This window comes from Chenopodium quinoa, unplaced genomic scaffold, assembly GCF_001683475.1.
Source record: "Chenopodium quinoa cultivar QQ74 unplaced genomic scaffold, ASM168347v1, whole genome shotgun sequence".
Lineage (NCBI taxonomy): Eukaryota > Viridiplantae > Streptophyta > Magnoliopsida > Caryophyllales > Amaranthaceae > Chenopodium > Chenopodium quinoa.
In genome coordinates this window covers 2,958,559-2,979,946 of record NW_018745054.1, presented here as the reverse complement: position 1 = coordinate 2,979,946, position 21,388 = coordinate 2,958,559, and the positions used below count along the sequence as shown (strand labels likewise).

Sequence of the window (21,388 nt, the reverse complement as noted above, 5' to 3'; positions counted from 1 at the left end):
AGATATATTGATGATTCCATTAAACAACATTTACATATAATAAGCGTCAATTTTACCTCAATAATATAACTCATAATTGACTTTAATTCACAAAATTTTTGGCAAAATAATTATTTGTATAAAATAATAAGATTTTTGTAAAACAAATATGACATAGTAAGCACATTATGCAATGTTGTTCCTTAAACATAATGAAAATTTAGTACTACCTCCGTTCATGAAAGTTCAACTCACTTATTATTCATATGGTCAAAATAAAATAACTTTGGCCACATTTTATGATTTATACAATCAAAGTAAATAAACAATTTTGAACTTATTAGATTCCCCTTATAATATATTTTTTCAAATATCAACTCTAGAAAAATTTTACTTATACATAGCCGAAATTGTTAATGGTCAAAGATGTTCATTGGAGACTGTGCAAATGCAATGTGAGTTGAACTTTCAGGACCGGAAGTAGTATCAATTACATTACTAAAGGAGAATCTAGAGGGACACTTGGCAATATAATATAAAGAGTTATCCCTCCAAAATAACTTACTAAAAAAACCTTATTTTTATGTTTGTATCTAAATTTTGACTTTTGATTTGTACAAAATCTAAAATAAACTAGCTTTTTTAAATATCACATTTCCCATTATAATTATTTCATATTTAATTATTTTCTTTCATATATATATCATACTTTTTTTTGAAGAAATATATTTCATACTTTTTAATACTGCGTTATACTTTTTTTTTGATAAAATTTATTACACACTCATGTCATAAAAAATATTTATGAACAAACTAGTGTTTAGCCCGGGCGATGCCCCGGGTCAATACTTTAAATATTATTGAATTATAGTTTTTATGTGTTATATTTTAGTAGACAAATTTGATTTTTATTTTTGATGCACATAATAATCTTAAGCATAAATAAATACAATCTCATGCTCTACATTAATTATATATAAGAAAAATAAATAAACAACATTATGAAATAGCAAAGATGGTATGACTTCTTATTCATTTTCCAATTGACCCAAATTCAATTCTTGCCGTAAACATTTTATAATTGATGTGTACCGTTTATATTTTTAACTAGGTAAAGTAGCATATTATTAGTTTCTAATTAGATGATGTGGTATCTTGTTGGTAACATTTTATAATTGACGTGTATCATTTATATTTTTAACTGGGTGACGACGACGTGGCATATTGTTGGTTTCTAATTGGATGACTTGGCATCTTGTTGGTGGAATGGAGGGTGACACGTGACGTGTATCTTTGATTAGAAACGCCTTTTAATTTATTATAGATAAAGTAAAATTAAAGTTAGAGTTATAAAGTGTTTACATAACATAACAATTGATAAAAAAAAAATAAAAAAAAAAACAAATGTAATAACTAATCTCTTACAACGAAGCAGTTTAATTATTAATTATGTTGTAAAATGTTGAGTGTATGTTGTGAATTTATAAAGCTAATTTTATATTTTGTATCGTTAATGATGGTATAACATTGAATTTTAGTTTTAAATTTACTAAAATAAATGTCTAATTTAGATAATAAACATTATAACTGTACATCAAAATATAAGGTGATGATTATATTAGGTGATTATGGATTATTATAGATAGATGATTATAGCTTATAATGTGATGTTTAAAAGCCCTTTTCCATTATATATATCCTTTTCTATTATACAAGATGATAGTTATATTATAGGTGATTAAGATGATTATAGCTTATAACATGTGATGTTTAAAAGCCTTTTTCTGAGGCATTCCAAACGGAGGGTTAGATGTGTCTCGCAGGGCAAAAGGGTCATTTAATACGTAATTTTGAAAATTGCCACCTAGATGGCTAGATCGCCGTTTTGAGAAAAAGCATCCCGTTATGAAAAGTAAATTTGTCTCATATGTTTTTGCTCTATTTCTCTCTCTTGGACTGTTTCATTTTTCTCTTTCTCCGATGAAATTCTTTGAAATTGCTGAAGAATTGTTGAAAGGAAAAGGCGGGGCGGGCAAATCTGTTAACCCGTTGTATACATACTTCCTCCATTGTTGAAATAGGTATGTAATTACATGTTTAATTGTTGAAATTTGAACTAATTAAGTTAGGGTTTTCCTAAAATCGTTGTTTTGAAAAGTTAGGGTTTTTTTTTTTACCAAAAATTCTCCGCCTTCTTGTGCCATAACCGGGTTTCTCCCTAAGCTGCTCAACTGAGCCTTAGATCTTGTAGAGTAAATGAGTAAATTTGAATTGAATACGTTACTGGCCTTGATCGTGTTGAAAATGGCTTGCTATTAGGGTTAAAATTGTGAAAATGGGTTGTAATTGTGAAGATGGACCGGTGGGTTTAATTTGGGGGAAAAACGTGGGTTTGGGATTGATTGGGAAATCGTTATCATGAGAAACCTAAAATTTCAGTATTATGGCATAATTTTGGAAAAAACCTGGGTAAATCTGTAGTTGGTGCATTGTTGGGATGAAATTAATATAGGATTGATTGGTGAATTGTTATATTTAATTAGCCTCATTATTTTGGTAATGTTTGGTGTTCATCTAGATTTCACTTTTGAATTACTAGTTATAATTAATACCCACGCATATTTTAATTTTAAATAGGTTCAATTTGTATTTGCTTGGAATCACACAAGTCTGCTGTCAATTTTAATGAAGTATATACTCCATATATGATAAATTACAGCTAGCTCTTAAAGTATTTCTTTAGTACAGATGCATTATTTTTTGGTTATTATTAATTTGATATTATTGCTACATAAGAAAATTTACATTAGTGAAAATTTCTAAATTTTATTTATATTTATGTGCTAAAAGATGTGTACACAATACTCGTAACATATAATAGTTCAAGTTTTTGGTCTGTATATTGAAATGATGTATCTTTGATCGATTTAGTTTATTCCTTTTCTTATGTAGTGAATATTTTTTGGGTTTGTTTGTCTTGGGATTTAATTAATAAAAGTGTTTAATCTTAGTGATAGGTTGTAGACACCAAAATGTGTCTCTCCAAAACCAAACCCAGTGATGAATACCTTTTACGTCATTTGATTATTGAACAAAGTGAAAGTGTGAAAAGTCTAGTGATGAAGATTTTTTTGTTAAAATATTTCTCTTTTTATTTTCAAAAATATTTCTTTTCTTACTCTATGTTGTGGGTGTTTTTGTCCCTCGGGAGAGTTACGTCACAACGATTGGTCCGGCTGAGTTGTGCCTGCAAAACAATGGAGACTCCGGGTGGTTGGAGCTCCACCTCCGAAAATCAAGTTAGTAACTTGAAAGAGAATAAAGAGTGCGGAAATTTAGGTGGGGATCTGCTTGGATTCCAAGCTCGGGTGTTTCTCTGATGAGAGAGAATGTAGGTGTAATAAATGATTGAATGTGTCCCCAAAATGGAGAAATATCTCCCTATTTATAGGGTCATTGGTAGGAATGCCCCTATTTAGGTCACTTGACCTAGATTTTAGTGGGTTGCGCCGTTTTATGGCGCCATTTCAGAATTTTTCTGAAGGAGCCACGTGTCGGATGGCTTTGGAACCACTTGGGTCAGCCTGGTCTTGACACGTGGCCTTCTCCTATAGGGACACCTGACTAGGGTAATTTTTACCCTAAACACTCTATTTATAAAAAATAGCTAGTCCAATTTGGTTTGGTCCATGATAAGGGTCCAATAATAGTGTAGTTGGATTGGGTTTGAAAAGAGCTTTCCAACGATATATTATAAGTCCAATTCCGATGAATAATGAGGAAGTTATGGATTAAATTAAATTAGGCCCATTGATTTTAAATGTGGCCCAATGATCTAGAACAGGGCCTATTAATTATTATTCCTATGGTGATTAGGATTGATTTTAATCTTCTAGGAATATGTAGAAGGTTCTATTTAATTCTAATAAGATTAGGATTGATAATTAAATTTTTAAAAGATGTTATATTTTGAATAAAATATATTATTTCTTAAATTTGATTTTAAATCTGCTTAGATGCGGAATTACCTGGTAACCGATTTAAAAGATGATTCCACGTATGAAAGCGCGTTGTACTTTTAAATCAGCGCAAGACGACAGAGCTGTCGCCTAGCGTTGCTCTTGTTGTTTAGTTCAGCGACAGGAGGTATTTTATTCCGAATATGATTTTCTTTTACCCCGTGCTATTTTTTCTATAAATAGGGGTCGTATTTCCTTTTTTTAATCATTCACAGTCATAATCTCTCTCTCTCTCTAAAATCTAGAAGCTTTCTCTCTCTCTCGATTCTTTTTCTAAACCTCCTCTCTCTCAAAATTCCTCACTCATTAGTCCTAGACACACATAACCAAGTTCGAAGTTGCCTCCGCCCTAGACGTGAAAGGTTTGATATTTCTGAGGGTTTGGTCCCAAATCCCTATTTCAATTATTTAATTTAATTGTTTGATTTATTATTTGCTAAGAAGTTACTAACATGTGTATTTTGTTATTAGAAAGAGGTACGGGGCATCGAAGTAAGTAATTTAATTGTTTTATTGATCTTTTGATATAGAAATCTTGCTTACATTATTTTTTTTGATTCCTAGTATCATGTTAGGATGTTTTATTGTTTCCTAGTATCATGTTTAGGGTTAACTAATATTTCTGATATTATGATGTTTTCTATTTCATTCCTAATATCATGTTAGTGTCATGTTAGGGCTAATTGATCTTTAATGTTTAGTGACATGCTAGGGTTTGTTATTAATCTTGTTAGTCTCATGTCTAGGATCTTGCAATTACTATTATGTTTTATTGAGATCTTGTTATTACGATGATGTTTATTATTATGTTGCTTATTTTTTTATTGCTTGATCACGCTTTTTATGCATGTTTAATTTAAAAGGAATTTGTAATTGTAATCATGCTTAATAAGATAATTAATAATCTTGTTTAGGTTAATATGATTATAATTCAAGTGATCGCCAATAATAGATTTGCTTGTGCATTAATATTTAACCAACATAGATAAACAGGTTTAGGGTTAATCTATTGATTGTATATTAGTTAGAAAGCGCACATGAATACGAGAAGAATAAAGTAGATGTCTATTTTTAGGGCAGGTTCAATCTCTTTTAGGTTGGATTTGTACATTCATCCTCGAAATTCTAGTCATGGTTCCAGACCTATTGGAGTTAACGATCTTCTGGATCATTAAGGGGTGTAACCTTCACCATGTGAATGGTTTACAAGTTCCTAAAACTTGTTGCCGACTCTTTTACTTTAGCTTCCTTCTCTTTGGACGTCACCATGCTTAAGTGTATGATCACAGTGGGGCTCTGAATGTTTTATCGTAGTGATATGCAGTTATGCATTGCCTGTGTAGCATGCTCTGAATTGAGTTCCTTTTGAACTGAAATTGACATGAGTTGGTATTCAAACTTATTTTGAATTAAATTTTGATCAGCTACACTGAAGTCATGAAGAAGAAGTCAATTGTACGGTACGAATAAGACAAGTATATTGAACATTCCCTATCTAAGTTGAAGTTATTTGTTTGATAATTTCAAGGTCAAATAAAAAGGGAGGTACCATGGAAGTCATAACATGTGGCTTCCTCATCCAAGGCAAAATCTATGGCTTTCAATGGTAAACGTAAGGCAAAATGTAATGTTGACAAAGACTGTGAAGAAGATGTGGAACGAGGACTTAAGTTATCCTACTAGTAAGACCACTATTGTAGTTGGCTATTGTTCTACATAGTTGTTGACTTGTTGCTCAAGTCCTAGTGTTGTAGAGAGGGAATGGTGTTGTTTTTTTGGGTTTAGCTTTATAAACATGATATTGTTTTTGTAATATTTGCTTATGTACTTATGTGTTGGCTTTTGTCTTGCGGACTTGCTTGTTTTTTTATAGTTAGGATATGGTGTATTTTATCCTAATTACATGTTGTTCCTTGGGTTAGCTTTGGAAAGGGCAATTCGAAATTCAGCAGCTGTGTTGCCTTTGCAATTTACTCCCTCCGTTTTTAGATACTTGCTCCATTTCTCTATGCGCGGAGTTTTAGGAGAAATTGGAGAAAGTAATAAAATATGGAAGTAGTGGGGTTGGTGGAAGAATAAAAAATTGTAAAAAAACAAATGTAGTGGAGAGCATTGAAGGAGAGAGAATATGAAATTAATATTGTTAGGTCCACTTTTTGAGAGAAACTAATTAAATATTGTAAGAGCTTTCCAAATAAGGAAATGAAACAATTATTTAAAAACGGCCGAAAAAGGAAAGTGGAGGGAGTAACTTATTTATGCTTTATGGGGTACAAAATACTTTATGTCAATACGTGTATAATAAGTTTTAATATACAAAGTTAAGAAGTGAATCCATAGTAACTACCACCAGAGATTACATTTGTTCATTTATATATGTAAAAGGTACATATAACTATTGCAAAGGTGCAATTTCAAAGGTAATAAATTCACAGAATACATTATAGTAGCACAATGTTTACTTGAGTTGAACATACAATACTTTAAATTAACGCATATGTAGATTAAGTTTAATTATACAAAGTGAAGAACTGAAGCCACAGTTAATACCACTATATATTACATGTGTTCAATTATATATGTTAATGGTACAATTACATATGGATTCAGGTGCAATTATAGTACAATTACGTATGGCAAAGGTCCAACTATATATGTAAAAGGTGAAGGTACATGACCATCTTTGTACCGTGATTGCTAAAAGAAAACAATAATAAGAAACAACAATAAGTAGTAAAAAAATATAACAATTATGGCAAAAAGATCCGAGTGAAGCCAAGTTATGGTCTTTTCAAAATTAGCTCTTTTGTGTTGTTCTATTACATTACCAAATAAAATAAAAAATTAAACAAAAACAAAAACAAAACTTGCCTTATAATTAACTCATTTGCTTATACTAGGGCGGCTAATTAAGGCGTGAGATACGCGTGTCATAATTAGCTATGTTCGGATAGGATTTTTTGTTTGACATTTTGTCACAATTTTAGTTGTTGATTTGTTGGCAACATTAATAGATAAAAATATGTAAACAAATATTTTAGGGGTATACATAACCGCACACTGTTCTAAAGAGTTTTAAAAAAAACAATTAACATTAATAAGGACAATTAAGTAAATAAAAATTTTAAAGGGTATAACTGTCCAAACAGTTTTCATAAGAGTTATCTCATATTTTTAAAGGGATTAACTGATCTTCTTATAAGTCGAATGTTGTGATATCTATATATATAGTCCAATGTCATGTCTCAAATTATTCCTCTCATGAGGAGGACTTCTTAATATTTATTTCCTTATACATATTTAGATTCTACAATCTAGATCTTTGATATAAAAACGTTTGGTAGTATATTGTTCAATCCCTAAACCTCAATATTGGTACCCTAGTTCCTTACAAAGGTACCCTTTCCCTTGTTGATTTCAATGGTACCCTTGTTTCTTGAATTGGAACCTTTGTTGATGATAATGATACCCTTTTTAATTATAGGGACACTGTTATATCAGTTGAACCCTACATAGGTACTATGGAAACCCTAGTTGGTTACAATGGTACACTGGTTAAATGACATTTAGTGGTGCTATAATTGAATAAATCGGTTCTCTAGTTACTCACAGTGGTGTTTAATGAAATACCTTTGGCAATATGTTGGGTACCACTAAAAATTTGTAGGGTTTCAGTCAAATTTATTGAAAGGGTATTGCTAAAAATTTGTAGGGTAAAAATCGTATAATACATTTTAGGATTATGATTACAAAACAAAAATGAGCCCTGAGAATTTCTCAGTGTTATTTTACCTTTTTAAGTCAGTCGCAAAGTTCAAATCTATTCATCTACGACAAAATTTAAGATTTGGGGAGGTTTAGTGATTTATGTAGATTGTTCTTCTCCTTGCTTAATTGACTAAGCTTATGAGTTTAATTTAAGACGAAAATGTGAGTTGTTCCAACATGGTGAATGCGAACACTTGGATAAAAAATAATAACCCTTGTACTTGAATTGTAAAGTGTGGAGTTACAACAAACCTACAATCCCTAATTTATATACTCGTTCACAAAAGTTAAATATACCCAAACATAAGAGTATATTTACTTGTGTACTAGTAATGTTAATATTGAATTTGACGGTCCCTACTTACATTGGTATATACATCTTAAATAGATTAAATTAGATCAACATTATGTATGATAAAGAATAAATGAATAGAAAAAACTAATTCATTTAACTAATTCATACATAACTAATTCATTAAACGAGTACCTCTAACAATTTATTGGATACATCTGTAATTGCTATTGGTTGCACTAAAACATATAATGGTTCAACTAAAAGTGCAAAATCATACCTGCAAGGGTTTCATACTTCCATTAAACATGAGATTTATGTTCCACTAATAAGGCTTTGAATACCATTCTGAACAGGCTATCACATGAAGCATTAAACTATTAATTATAGTTCTGTTGTGCACCAAAAAAAATAATCATAATTCTTTTCAAATATAACCCACATAATTACATGATGAAGAAAATAAAATTTGGCATTTCTATACAAAAATTTAACCCTTAAACGACTAATACTCTTTGCCTTGCTTGGAGTAGGGGTGTATCCATCGTGATCAAGGTTGGCCCTTTAAATAACTCATTCACCATGGTCATTGACATTTTAGCCGCCATTGCCTCCGATCCCATAGCTCTCACAAGTCCACAAACAATTCCTTCTCGGCTTAGCATTCGGGCCTTATTTTACAAGCACTAGTACGAACTACGCCAAATCCTTTTTGCTTTCCGTATTCCCTAAAATATTCATCAAGTTTCAGCCATGACTAAAATAATCCACTTCCACAAACTGTTCTATCTCAATTGAAATTTCCATACTTAGGAGTCTTATAAGACTCTTCACCAATCACAACCTTGAGTAAAATGCATAAACAATAACCATAATCACCAAAAATGAACAATAATCATTACTCAAAGTATCAAACAACTTTTCATGAACATCCAACCATACTATTTTTACCCTATTGAAGCATCAACAACCACATTTCATCAATTAAAAGTTCAAAACACATACAACAACTAATTCCTTGGTATATCAAAATAATTACATACATTTCCCTCTTCATACCCATTAATTAAACAAATTAGATTTCATATTTTGCAACATAACATTAACATTTCATTTTACATCAATCAAACAAATTCTTTTTCCTATTTTTGACAAGGACATAAACGCGTCGTCAATTGTCTATCCCTAGATCAAATACAATTTATACAACCTAAACAAACCTAATACGAGTATAAGGCAAGCATAGGGGTCGAACCACAGAGAACGGTAAACACTACCAAATGTTATCGACAATTACGCTAGTCCGGAATAGGAGATAAATAAACTAAAGTCTAAAGATGCTAAAACAAGAAATAAAACATTAAGGCACCAAGGGAAATGGGTAGGTGAAGTTGACGCTTGACCATACAATAACAAAGTAGCATATCAATGGTAAACTAAACATGCATGAATATCGAAGTAAAGGGTCCAATCTAGCCGCCTTCCGGGGTCAATTGGCTTCTCCTAACATAGCCTCTATGTTTCCACATTAGAACCATATACTAGGAGGTACTATTAAATAACAATCGATAGTAATGAATCTCAACTAAGTCAACTTCCGTTACTTGTTAGTAAAGACTCATCTTTGATCAACTAACAATGTGCACTTGTAAGAAAGACCAAAGAATATCAAGCATGCAAAGACTTTAATCACCATTAACATAACCCCAACATTAAAAGCATGAACAATTAGCAACTACACCATCCCCACACCCTTGGCTAGATGACTACTCACAAATCATATTGAAAACAATATCAATCATCAAATCAATAAGCATCAACATGATTAATAAGCAAAGAAGAAAAATAAAAGCAAATAAGCAAAATCAAAAACAAAGGTAAAGAGAAAGAGTAAGAGATTGCTCATTAATTGAAGATGAAGGTATACAAAGGATTGAACAAGCTCCTTCTTCAAGATCCAAGTTCATTAATGAAGAAAACCACACTTTCTCTCTCTACCAATGAAGACTAATCCTAACCTAACCTAAAACTAATTAGAGAGAAGAATAGATGATTATTGAATATCCCTAAATTACCCTAAAAATGGGTATTTATACTAACTTAATAAAACTAGGGAAAAAAATAGAAAAAGAAAAGAAAATAAAATAAATTAAAAAGGAAAAGTAAAAAATAGAAAACCAAAATAAAAATAGAAATAAAAGAAAGAAAATAAGAAAAGAGAAAAGAAAACAAAGAAAATAAAAATAAAAGAAAAACAAAACAAAACAAATCCCCCACCCACAAAACAATCAGACAGCCTTCTTCGAATAACATGGCTGCTCTATTTTTCGATTATCATACCACCATCATCAACCATTATCATTAAATCAATGCTCCAAATCAATGGCTATCAACACCAAATGCATCATCATCGTTCGATCCTCATTAAAAATCATGTGCGAGGCTCGTGAAATGGTTCGACCGAACTACGGGGTTTGTTCGGTCGAACCATGGGTATGTTCGACCACTCCTCTTCGAATAACAAAACCCCCAAAGTCTCTGACTCGACGTTCGGCCGAACACTCATAGGTTTGCTCGAACTTGATTAATTTGCAATTTGTTCTGATTTTTGGGTCGATTGGTTGCTTAATTGGTGGTGGTTGTTGACGGTGGTGTAGGTGCGCTGATTGTGGTGGAAGGAGGAGATGAATTGTGATTGGAGGCTGGTGGTTGATTGCGAATTGGAGCAGGGGCTGTTGCTCTGAGTTGCGGTGGTCAGGTGGTTGGTGCTGGTGTGTGATTGCTGTTGTTGTGAGGTGAATTGGAGCAGGGGATAGGAATGCGTGGCTGGTTTGGGCAATTGCGGGTTGGTTTGGTTGGTTGAATGGTGGTGTATTGGTTGCGGTAGGGGAGGTGTATTGGTGTGGGTTTGGTTTGGGGTATGGTTGTTGCGGCAGCTGTGCGGTGGTGTGAGGGTGGCTGCTGTTGGTTTGTGGGAACGGTGGGCTGTTTTGACTGGTGGTTTGCGTGGTGGAGGTTAATGTTTCTGTTGGTGTTGGTGGTGTTGCGGGGTGAAGCAGGGGAAGAGCTGCTTGTGTTGTTGGTGTGTGTGTGGTGGAGGATAAGGTGTGGGGTGTGGTGAAGGATAAGGGGCAGCATGGGTTGGCTCAAGTTTTGCGCCTCGAACCTTGGACCTCCGAACACGAATATGACCTTGAAACACCGGACACCTACAACCAAAAACACGAGGGTATTACTAAGAGATAAAATAAAATAAAATAAAGAAAAGGTAAAATAAAGAAAAGTTAAAATAAAATAAGATAAATAACACTAAACTAATAAAAATTAAATAAAACTATACAAGTAAAGAAAGTGAAATAATATAGACTCAAAACTAATTAAAATAAATAAAAGTAAATTAGAAAACTTTCAAGGAAAAATAAAGAACGAAATATAACAAATCAAAAGCAAATAAAAGACGAAAATAAATTAAAAATTACGAAAAGAACTAAAACACGACAAAATTACCAAAATAAACTAGAAATTTTATTAAAGAGAAAACAAGAGAAAGAAAGGGAAAATAAGATAAAATAAACGCGAAAATGACTCTAAAAATACTTCCTAAGAGTGACATAAATGTCACTCATCAAATTCCCCCAAGCTAAACCTTTGCTCGTCCTTGAGCAAAGCTAAGGCAAAAGAGAACAAGATGGAATTATTGAAAGCAAAAGAAACAAAATAGAAACAAAGAGAAAGAAGGTACACTAACTCATTGTCGTAGGAATCACGGTTGTTTTTAGCTACAACAAGCCCTTAAAACCCCAAAGTCGCCTATGAGGACGAGTGAGGTCTCGTGAGGGTTTCCTAAGAGCTTACCCCACAACTCTCGACAAAAACCAAGGCAAGACAACAAAAGGAAAAAGGAAAAGAAACACGAAGAGAGAAAGCAAAACACAAGTTCATATACGGACAAGAGATAAGGACAAGTACTAATGGATGCAAACCTTTCTAAATGGACAAATGTATGCACATTCCAAGATGTCAATGGTTGATTGAAACATAACACATGCTAAGCATAGAGAACTACTTAGGACTCAATCCACCCTAGCCCCAACCAATCGGGCCACGTTCTCTCCACTAGCTTCAAATCAACCCTTAAACTAGCTTCTCAAGATTCCACGAAGGAACCGGAAAAAGATAAAGAAATGAAAAACTTTGAGAAGGTAATCCCGACGTCTCAACTATGCATACTCTTTCCATAGGTTTGAAGTCTATCTCCCTCCACCGTTCTTTTGACCTAAACCACTAGAGTCTAAGGGTCTTTTTATTGGCTATAACGTAAGGCTAAGGGTTAAGGCGGGGTAATAAAAAATTTTAAATTTGGTGATATTTCCTAAGTGAAGCAAAAAGTGCGGCCGACACTCAAAAATAACTCAAGAATTCACTAAATATCAAGCAAAAATACCACTAATGCCATTCCCCCAAGCTTATTCAACACAAACACACAATATTCCCCCCCAATCTTGAACAAAGCATTGTTCTCAATGCTTAAACTAGGGAAGAAAATGAAACTAACGAAAATATATTTGTTGTTTTGTTACTTTTCCAATTTTTTTTTATTTTTTTATTCATTGTCCTTGCCTTTTTTTTTAATTTTGGACGGCTTTTTCTTGAAACTTCACTTGATTTTCATAAATTTGCATCATTCTTTACAAGCTCAACTCTAACCAAATCTCAAAGTGCTTCTTGTTTATGATCAACAACTCAAAACTCAAACCTCACATGCCAATGCTTCACTAACTAAAAGGGTTGGTAAACATAGGCCATTAGGTTTGTAACATGGTTTAAACAAAAGCGGGAAACGTAAGCTCAAATTGGTTAGGAAGTTGGTTTATGCAAAATACAAAATCAAATTTGTAACAAAACAAAAAGAAGATAAAGAAAAAAAAAGAGAAAGAAGTGCCCTTTTCCTCCCCTAGAGTGCTTCGGTCACGATCTTAGGAGCTATAAGTCAAAACAAGGATCAAGACATGCATAGCTAAGGATCCAAATGCGCCACACAACAAAGTGATGAAGGCTAGAACAATGTTACCTCACACGGGATTATAACTAAGCAAATACCAACTAAGGGTGCCAAATCCACTATAGAGAGCAACACCATCTTGCCACATACCCGTGAACTAGGGCTTCACGGATTCCTAAAAGTTCTTAACCCGGCTACCTTAGCATGTAATATCCTAGAGTCAACCAATGACACTCTCAAATCGTGCACACATTAACCACTTAGGAAGAAAGGCATTCAAGAGTAAACAAATCCAAAAGATATAATGCCCAATTAAGAACAAACAAAACACAATTTTGCTAAACTTGCCTTGAAGTAAACAAAAATCTTTTTGGATATTCCAAAAGCATGAAAAACATGGAAATGCATATACTCACGTGCATGGCATATATGAATCAAAATCCCACCAAACATGATAGAATACCCTCCCCCAAGCTTGAATGAAACCAAGCTCTCAAATCATAAACAATGAAACCAAGGAGGGGAAAACAAGGAAAAATTAATCCAACATTACCAACACATGATCTTCAAGTCACAATAAGTAAGAGAGAGAGGGAAAAGAAGGATATTACCGGATATGGGATAAATGCAAAATCACACAAAAAACCCGAAATAACCTCATATGAGCCATAATCTCTACAAATAAGGCTTGAATTCCACATGATAGGTAAGTTGAGGCACATTTCCTTGATTCTTGATCATCACCAATGCGCAAGAGTATATCAAGTTGTGTACCTAGCAAGGAACACAAACACGTCCATGTGAGAAAATCTAATCTAAAAAACAAACGAAAATGAAAGCAATAAAACACGGGTTACTTCCCGCAAAGGCTTGTTTAACGTCCAAGCGAGACCGCTCTAGGAAATAATAATTCAACGCACGCAAGAGCTTGTCAAATGCATTACTACACATTTCATGGGGGTGTAAATAGGCAAATGACGGAATAAGAACGTGCAACAAAATCATTGCACGCAAGTGAAGAGGGAGATGCCAAAAGAAAGAAGAAGAAGGATCGAAAGGAAACTCAAGAAAGTAAGAAGTAGAAGTAGGAAAAGAATAGTGGAAAGAAAAGGATTAAGGCAAATCCTCATCACATAATTTTTGGTTGACAAAATTCCTTTCTTCCTCAATGATGATGGAATGAGGGACATGAAAATCATCCATAGAGGGCGGCTTCCCAATAGGCTGTTTGAGATAGGAAGGGAGAGAAGTAGGGTAAGGAAGGATGTGGTCGAACCTTAGAGAAAAAGGGGTATGAGAAACGGGAAAAGGGGTAGCTACTCCCTCACCACAAGGTCTCACATTGCCAATGAGGGCATGAAAATCAATCATAGCATCCTCAAATGAAGGGCACTCACGATCTACACCTCCCTCAAGCTCAAAAACTCCAAGGGAGTCAACCTTATCCTCCTTTTCACCACAATAGACAACCTTTCCTTCAACTATCTCAAAACCCAAGGTCCCAAAATCGTGCATGAATGGAGGTAGATTCATCTCAAACTCATCTAAGTCCCAAGAAGCGTTCTCGATGATATCATCCAATAATCTATAAGTCCTCATATGACTCTCGAAAAATATGTGGGACATTACCTTAAAAGAGTCTATATACTCATAGATTGAAGGGTCACAAACATACACTTGAGACTCATCAAGATGGGAAGAAGGATTAGGATTTTCAAAATCAACACTCTTTTCATTTTCTACTCCTTCACCATCACTCGAATGCTCTCTAATGGGATCCTCACTCATATGGGGAAGAGAAGAAGAAGGAAGGGCATTTTCTTGAGAGTTGGCTAGTTTGAGAATTTGGCTCTCAAGCATCTTCATTCTAGCTTCCGTCTCCCTATTCTCAACTTCCCTTATCTCGTTATACTTCTCCATCATCTCCATTATCTTCATTATCTTCTCTTCCTTCAAACTTTCCATAGAATTACCCTCATAAAAGGACTCATTAGAAGCATAAGGGAAATCATTTGAAGCCATGTAAGAACAAGAAGATGAGGAGGGAAGATCATTCACATTATAAACATGAGCATCATCATATTGGGGAGAGGGGGTATAATCAAGCAAATGAGATTCATCATCAACAATAGGAGATAGAGAGTTGAAATCACTTGTAGTAGGTTCACAAATAGGATCACAAGACAAATCATGGGGATGCATGCCACTAATAAAACTATTATCACATTGAGAATCAAAATTAGCAACATTACATGCCCTATTGCGTACTTCCTTAGCAAACCGTACAAAAAAGCTCCAAGCACTATGAACCGATAATGCTTGAAATTCGCCATTAAACATACTTTCAACTTCATATCTCGTTTGTTCATTCATGCCATAGTAACAAATCTCACAAGCTTCACAAGGATTACAACCATTATAGTTCAAAAACCCCACAAGTCTATGGAAGTAGACACAAAAAGGCTCATCATCATATTGAGGAAAAGAAAAATGTGCCATTTTTCAAAAACAAAACAAAGAGAACAAAAACAAATCAAAAGAAAATATATACAATGGACTAGTCTCAATAAAATAACATAACGGTAATGGAAGCCGTTCCCTGGCAACGACGCCAATTTGACAAGGGCATAAACGCGTCGTCTATTGTCTATCCCTAGATCAAATACAATTTATACAACCTAAACAAACCTAATACGAGTATAAGGCAAGCATAGGGGTCGAACCATAGAGAACGGTAAACACCACCAAATGTTATCGACAATTAAGCTAGTCCGGAATAGGAGATAAATAAACTAAAGTCTAAGGATGCTAAAATAAGAAATAAAACATTAAGGCACCAAGGGAAATGGGTAGGTGAAGTTGACGCTTGACCATACAATAACAAAGTAGCATATCAATGGTAAACTAAACATGCATGAATATCGATGTAAAGGGTCCAATCTAGCCGCCTTCCGGGGTTAATTGGCTTCTCCTAACATAGCCTCTATGTTTCCACATTAGAACCATATACTAGGAGGTACTATTAAATAACAATCGATAGTAATGAATCTCAACTAAGTCAACTTCCGTTACTTGTTAGTAAAGACTCATCTTTGATCAACTAACAATGTGCACTTGTAAGAAAGACCAAAGAATATCAAGCATGCAAAGACTTTAATCACCATTAACATAACCCCAACATTAAAAGCATGAACAATTAGCAACTACACCATCCCCACACCCTTGGCTAGATGACTACTCACAAATCATATTGAAAACAATATCAATCATCAAATCAATAAGCATCAACATGATTAATAAGCAAAGAAGAAAAATAAAAGCAAATAAGCAAAATCAAAAACAAAGGTAAAGAGAAAGAGTAAGAGATTGCTCATTAATTGAAGATGAAGGTATACAAAGGATTGAACAAGCTCCTTCTTCAAGATCCAAGTTCATTAATGAAGAAAACCACACTTTCTCTCTCTACCAATGAAGACTAATCCTAACCTAACCTAAAACTAATTAGAGAGAAGAATAGATGATTATTGAATATCCCTAAATTACCCTAAAAATGGGTATTTATACTAACTTAATAAAACTAGGGAAAAAAATAGAAAAAGAAAAGAAAATAAAATAAATTAAAAAGGAAAAGTAAAAAATAGAAAACCAAAATAAAAATAGAAATAAAAGAAAGAAAATAAGAAAAGAGAAAAGAAAACAAAGAAAATAAAAATAAAAGAAAAACAAAACAAAACAAATCCCCCACCCACAAAACAATCAGACAGCCTTCTTCGAATAACATGGCTGCTCTATTTTTCGATTATCATACCACCATCATCAACCATTATCATTAAATCAATGCTCCAAATCAATGGCTATCAACACCAAATGCATCATCATCGTTCGATCCTCATTAAAAATCATGTGCGAGGCTCGTGAAATGGTTCGACCGAACTACGGGGTTTGTTCGGTCGAACCATGGGTATGTTCGACCACTCCTCTTCGAATAACAAAACCCCCAAAGTCTCTGACTCGACGTTCGGCCGAACACTCATAGGTTTGCTCGAACTTGATTAATTTGCAATTTGTTCTGATTTTTGGGTCGATTGGTTGCTTAATTGGTGGTGGTTGTTGACGGTGGTGTAGGTGCGCTGATTGTGGTGGAAGGAGGAGATGAATTGTGATTGGAGGCTGGTGGTTGATTGCGAATTGGAGCAGGGGCTGTTGCTCTGAGTTGCGGTGGTCAGGTGGTTGGTGCTGGTGTGTGATTGCTGTTGTTGTGAGGTGAATTGGAGCAGGGGATAGGAATGCGTGGCTGGTTTGGGCAATTGCGGGTTGGTTTGGTTGGTTGAATGGTGGTGTATTGGTTGCGGTAGGGGAGGTGTATTGGTGTGGGTTTGGTTTGGGGTATGGTTGTTGCGGCAGCTGTGCGGTGGTGTGAGGGTGGCTGCTGTTGGTTTGTGGGAACGGTGGGCTGTTTTGACTGGTGGTTTGCGTGGTGGAGGTTAATGTTTCTGTTGGTGTTGGTGGTGTTGCGGGGTGAAGCAGGGGAAGAGCTGCTTGTGTTGTTGGTGTGTGTGTGGTGGAGGATAAGGTGTGGGGTGTGGTGAAGGATAAGGGGCAGCATGGGTTGGCTCAAGTTTTGCGCCTCGAACCTTGGACCTCCGAACACGAATATGACCTTGAAACGCCGGACACCTACAACAAAAAACACGAGGGTATTACTAAGAGATAAAATAAAATAAAATAAAGAAAAGGTAAAATAAAGAAAAGTTAAAATAAAATAAGATAAATAACACTAAACTAATAAAAATTAAATAAAACTATACAAGTAAAGAAAGTGAAATAATATAGACTCAAAACTAATTAAAATAAATAAAAGTAAATTAGAAAACTTTCAAGGAAAAATAAAGAACGAAATATAACAAATCAAAAGCAAATAAAAGACGAAAATAAATTAAAAATTACGAAAAGAACTAAAACACGACAAAATTACCAAAATAAACTAGAAACTTTATTAAAGAGAAAACAAGAGAAAGAAAGGGAAAATAAGATAAAATAAACGCGAAAATGACTCTAAAAATACTTCCTAAGAGTGACATAAATGTCACTCATCAATTTTACATGATCCAAATTTTTTTATTTTGCAACAATTAAAAAATTTCTAATTCCTATTTTGCATGCTCCAAATTTAAATCAATTTCTCATGCTATATTCGACAATTAATTTCTCATTTTGATTTTCAGACTAACCCCTAATTTACCCTTTTCTCATTTTAAAGCTAAATTATTATAATTGCCCCATTTCAACAACGTTTGCAATGCCGCATCATCGTCTTCATACTCAGCTTCATGTTCACACCCGTAGGCAACACCACCATGCTTCACAAATTCAAGTACTGCGCTATAACACCCTCCACTTATTTAAAAAAACTATGATGAATATTTTGGCCCCTTTTACCTGGTTATACAAGCTACTTCCATGGTGTTTTAAAGCTTTCATTATCTTTTCCTTTTACATTTACAAGGCCAAAATGAGCTTTCCTTTTCCCCTAAGTTACCAATTGTTATAAACGGAACTGCAGGAAACAACAAATAAGAACAATGTTACCGGGAATGAGACTGAGTCGCGGACTATGTCGCTTTCTTTAGAACATTCACAGTACTGCCTTTAAATTGTGCAAGCAGATCGAACCACAACCGGATGTCCCCCAGGATAAAACAGCCTCTCAAAAATATAGTGTACCGGTGGATTTGCACAGAACCACCGGGCGATCAAACACCAAAAAATACTAAGAGAAATAATGCTCGACAAAAATAATATTGCTGAATTATTATTTTTTTTTAAAAAGGAAGAATATTTTGTTGTGTTTTTATATACATATATCTCTTATAAAACCGTGAGCAAAGCGTATTTTTATATCCAAAGCTAGTGTATAACCGTAGTAATGAAAACAACGGCCAGCAAAATTATGGGAATCAAAAGCAAGAATGAGCAGCATATTATTAAGGAATTAAAGTAGCCGTTTAGCACATTCTTAGGTAATAAAAGGCTGTTGTAGGAAGTTTCAAGAATGCAGCAAGTCAACTGACAAAATAAGGCAACAAACAACATGATTTAAGGAAAAAAGTTGTTGTTCCAAGCAATAAGTATGGCAGTAATAAAATACCAAAGCAAACGCTTGTTACGGGCCAAAATCATCAATAATTAAAATGGTAATATTCAATCAGAAATAAGTTACCAAAAATCAATAATTAATTTTCAAAAAATTCACACTGAAACAACTTTGTTCCAACAATCCCCCACTTGAATTTTTGAAAACATTTCCGAGCAGAATCCTTACATATATAGGTTGTGCATAAACAAAAGTGTTTTTCAACTTGAACTTCTGCGTAGTGAATACGATTCAGATTTAACAAGGGTAACTCGAAGTTTTGAACCCTATCTCTGACAACGTACCACACACTACCTATTCTCGGTGTTTGTCATAGACCCGTGCTGTTACGGCCATGCACGTCTATCCCAGTATAGTGAACGCTCTAGAAATGCTGCCACACATTTCATAGGAAGCGGCCTAACTTCCACATTCACATAGGTGAATCTATCAAGAGTACTCCTGTAGCTAGGTACTCCACTCCAAATGGAGTATAGACTTCATTAAGAGTTCCTATTAACTCATCCTTGATCGCTTCAGGAATTTTATGTTTATTTAAACATAATCAACTCATATCACTCCATAACTTGTTATTACCCATTGAACCTATTTCTTGGGATCTCCAGTCTATAGGTTGGGTTACCATTATGTGTAACTCATTTCAACGGCAATAGTCCCATTTTCTTAGACGAATTATGGACTTTCTCTCTAGCTAATCCTTTCGTCAAAGGATCAGCCAAATTATTCTCCGTGCGTACATGATCCACTCTCACAGCTCCAATAGAAAGATATTCTCTTACAGTGTTGTGCTTACGACGTATTTGTCGTCTCTTACCGTTGTAGTAACGGTTCTGAACTTTTGCAATAGCCGCGGTACTATCACAATGGATCAAGACAGCAGGTAATGGTTTTTCCCACAAGGGAATCTCACCTAGCAGGTCTCTTAACCAACCTGCTTCTTCACTAGCTGAAGCTAGTGCTATCATCTCTGACTCCATGGTGGACTGAGCTAAAATAGTCTGTTTCTTAGACTTCCAAGATACAGCTCCACCGGCTATAGAGAAAATATATCCACTAGTAGCCTTAGAGTCGTCTGATAAGGTGTTCCAGTCGGCATCACTATAGCCTTCTAGTACAGCTGGAAACCTCTCATAATGTAATCCTAGGTTCATGGTCCCCTTAAGGTATCTCATGACCCTTTCAATAGCATGCCAATGCTCATTACCAGGACAACTAGTAAACCTGCCTAATAATCCCACGACATAGGCAATGTCGGGTCTAGTGCAATCAGTGGCATACCGAAGGCTGCCAATGACGCTCGCATAATCAGATTGCCTTACGGCTTCACCAGTGTTCTTAAATAACTTTACACTGGGATCATAAGGTGTACTAACAGGTTTACAGTCAAAGTAACCATATTTCTTTAGGATTTTCTCAATGTAATGAGACTGATCCAAAGAAACTCCATTTACTGTCCTAGTAATCTTAATACCAAGGATTACATTCACCTCTCCTAGATCTTTCATATCAAACTCAGCATTTAACAATAGCTTCACATTATTCACAGCGTGAATATTCGAGCCAAAAATTAACAAGTCATCCACATACAGACAAATTATAGTACAAATGTCATTCTCAAATTTTACATATATGCACTTGTCACTACCATTTATCTTAAAACCATGTGAAATGACTAAGTTATCAAATTTTTCATGCCATTGTTTAGGTGCTTGTTTGAGACCATAAAGAGACTTATCTAATTTACATACCAGATGTTCTTTTCCTGGGATGACAAAGCCCTCTGGTTGATCCATGTAGATTTCTTCTTCCAATTCACCATTCAAGAATGCTGTCTTTACATCCATCTGATGTACTACAAGATTAAAAACAGAAGCAAGAGACATTAGCACTCTAATAGAAGTTATTCTAGTAACAGGTGAATAAGTATCAAAGAAATCAACATTCTCCCTTTGTCTGTAGCCTTTAGCTACCAAACGAGCTTTATACTTATCAACGGTCCCATCAACTTTTAGCTTTCTTTTTAGGACCTATTTGCAGCTAATTGTTCTGCATCCTGGTGGCAACTCAGTCAGATGCCAAGTTCGATTAGACTCAAGTGAGTCCATTTCATCATTCACGGCTTCTTGCCATAAATCTGAATCAACTGAGGCTAAGGCTTCTTGGAGGGTAGAAGG

At 34.5% G+C, this 21,388-nt stretch overlaps 1 long non-coding RNA gene across 1 annotated transcript; it reads left to right on the top strand.

Moving 5' to 3' along the window:
• Positions 1-1,816: 1,816 nt before the first annotated feature.
• On the top strand, positions 1,817-5,897 carry LOC110709180. Its single transcript, XR_002508880.1, has 3 exons — positions 1,817-2,060; positions 4,470-4,490; positions 5,423-5,897. It is a non-coding gene; the product is annotated as an uncharacterized LOC110709180 (long non-coding RNA).
• Positions 5,898-21,388: the final 15,491 nt, after the last annotated feature.